This window comes from Apium graveolens, chromosome 4 (assembly GCF_009905375.1).
Source record: "Apium graveolens cultivar Ventura chromosome 4, ASM990537v1, whole genome shotgun sequence".
In the NCBI taxonomy this organism is placed as follows: domain Eukaryota; kingdom Viridiplantae; phylum Streptophyta; class Magnoliopsida; order Apiales; family Apiaceae; genus Apium; species Apium graveolens.
In genome coordinates, this window is record NC_133650.1 from 168041173 (window position 1) to 168044099 (window position 2927).

A 2927-nucleotide genomic window follows, 5' to 3' on the forward strand; every position below is an offset into this window, starting at 1 on the left:
ATATAGCCATCATACATCTCTGAAAATTGGTCGGGGCGCCACATAACCCAAACGAAACTCTGCGAAAAGCAAACGTGCCAAATGGACAAGTGAAGGTAGTCTTTTCCTGATCCTCTGGTGCAATACAAATCTGATTATACCCTGAATAACCATCCAGAAGATAATAATACTCATGACCAACCATCCTGTCCAGCATCTGATCAATGAATGGAAGAGGGAAGTGATCCTTCCTCGTGGCTTTGTTCAACTTTCGATAATCCATGTATACTCTCCATCCTGTAACTGTTCGAGTGGGGATGAGCTCATTCTTCTCATTTGCCACCACAGTGATACCTCCTTTCTTAGGTACACATTATACGGGGCTCACCCAAGAACTGTCAGAAATAGGATAAATGATGCCTCCATCTAGCCATTTCATAATTTCTTTCTTCACCACCTCCTTCATGATAGGATTAAGTCTGCGCTGCTGTTCAACAGTCGGTTTACTATCTTTCTCTAGCAGAATTTTATGCATACAATATGAAGGGCTGATCCCCTTGATGTCTGCTATGGTCCATCCAATAGCCGATTTGAATTCTCTCAAAATCCTTAAAAGCTTGTCTTCCTCACTACCTGAAAGGTCAGATGCAATAATAACAGGTAAAGTAGATGTATCACCTAAAAATGCATACCTCAAGTGTTCAGGTAATGGCTTGAGCTCCAAGGTAGGTGCTTCCTCTATTGATGGTTTGAGCTTTCCTTCAGCATTCTTGAGGTCAGAAGCACCAAGAGGTTCAAACGGCATGTCCAGCTTTCGCTTCCAGGGAGAAGCATTCAGATATTGTAATTGCTCATTGTCATCCTCATCATCACTGTCAAAATCCCCCACTAAGGCTTTTTCCAATGCATCAGACATTAGCATGCGATCGAGTTCCGAAGTAACCGCATAATCAATCACATCCACTTTTAAGCACTCCTCATCTTCTGTAGGGAATTTCATTGCCTTAAATACGTTGAAGGTCACATCCTGATCTTGTACCCGCATCGTAAGTTCACCTTTCTGCACATCTATTAAGGTACGGCCAGTAGCCAAGAAAGGTCTTCCCAAGATTATGGGAATCTTCTTATCTTCCTCAAAATCCAGAATAACAAAATCTGCAGGAAAGAAGAGCTTATCCACCTTGACTAGCACATCCTCCACTATGCCCCTTGGGTAAGTAATAGAACGATCAGCCAATTGTAGAGACATGTATGTGGGTTTTGGATCAGGCAATTCCAACTTTTTAAAGATCAAAAACGGCATCAGATTGATGCTTGCTCCCAAATCACAAAGGCACTTGTCAAAAGTCAACTTGCCAATGGTGCAAGGAATGGTGAAGTTACCTGGATCTTTCAGCTTTGGAGGTAACTTTTGCTACAGAACAGCGCTGCATTCTTCCGTGAGAGCAACGGTCTCAAGGTCATCCAGTTTCACCTTCCTTGAAAGAATATTCTTCATAAACTTTGCATAACTAGGCATTTGCTCCAGAGCCTCAGCGAAAGGTATATTGATGTGAAGTTTCTTGAACACCTCCAAAAACTTACTGAACTGTCTATCTAGCTTTTGTTGCTGCAATCTCTTAGGAAAAGGTGGTGGAGGATAGAGTTATTTCTCCCCTGTATTACCCTCAGGCAGAGTGTGTTCAACAGTAGTCTTCCTTGGTTCCGCTGCTTTCTCTTTTTGCTTAGCTTCTTCATCTCTAATTTCAGCTTCTCCTTCTTTTGGCTTTTCAGCATCAGCCACTTTCCCAGACCTTAAGGTCATAGCCTTGACTTGCTCTTTAGCTTCCTTCCTGCCTGGTACTTCAGTGTCACTGGGAAGAGTGCCAGGTTGACGATTGAGCACTGCATTGGCTATTTGACCTATTTGGTTTTCCAAGGTCTTGATAGAAACCGCCTGACTTTTGCATAACAGCTTAAGTTCCTCAAAATCAGCACTAATAGGTGCAGTTGCACTTCCCTGTTAAGGATATGATTGCCTTTGAGCATACTGCTGTGGTTGATAGAATCCAGGTGGATTAAACTGTTTACTCACACCTTGCTGATATGGTGGCTGAATAGCATTCTGATTATTACCCCAGCTGAAATTTGGATGATTTCTGTTATTAGGATGATAAGTAGCTGGCACATGCTGTTGTTGTCACTAATAATTATTCACATACTGAACAGATTCATTGACAAGAGAACACTGATCCGTAGCATGAGAACCTGCACAAAGCTCACAAACCATAGCTATTTGATTGACTCCATATGTAGCCAGAGAATCAACCTTCATTGACAGCGCTTGAAGCTGCGCTGCAATAGCGGTGGCTGCATCGACTTCCAGAATACCTGCTACCTTCCCAGGCATCATCCTTTGAGTTGGGTTTTGATGCTCATTTGCAGCCATAGTCTCAATAAGATTATAAGCCTCAGTATAGCTTTTAGCCCATAAGGCGCCTCCAGCTGCTACATCGAGCATGGGCCGAGATTGGGCCCCCAAACCATTATAGAAACCAGTGATCACCATCCAATCGGGCATTCCATGATGTGGACACTTCCTCAACATTTCCTTGTAGCATTCCCAAGCTTCGCATATAGATTCTGTAGGTTGCTGCGAAAACTGAGTAAGAGCACTCCTCATAGCAGCAGTCTTTGCCATCGGATAAAACTTCACCAGAAACTTTTGCGCAAGATCTTGCCAAGTAGTGATGGACCCAGCTGGTTCAGAATGTAACCAGTCCTTAGCTTTGTCCCTCAGTGAGAATGGGAAAAGCCTCAGCTTGATAGCCTCATCAGTCACGCCATTATACTTGAAAGTGCTGCAGATCTCGACAAAATTCCTTATGTGCATGTTGGGGTCTTCAGTCGCAGCTCCTCCAAAAGAAACAGAATTCTGCACCATATGAATAGTGCCCGGCTTGATTTTA

General features: G+C 43.2%; 1 non-coding gene across 1 annotated transcript; it reads left to right on the forward strand.

Moving 5' to 3' along the window:
• Positions 1 to 2537: 2537 nt before the first annotated feature.
• LOC141722655 (small nucleolar RNA R71) lies at positions 2538 to 2644 on the forward strand. The gene has a single exon (XR_012575662.1). It is a non-coding gene; the product is annotated as a small nucleolar RNA R71 (small nucleolar RNA).
• The last annotated feature ends 283 nt before the right edge of the window (positions 2645 to 2927 follow it).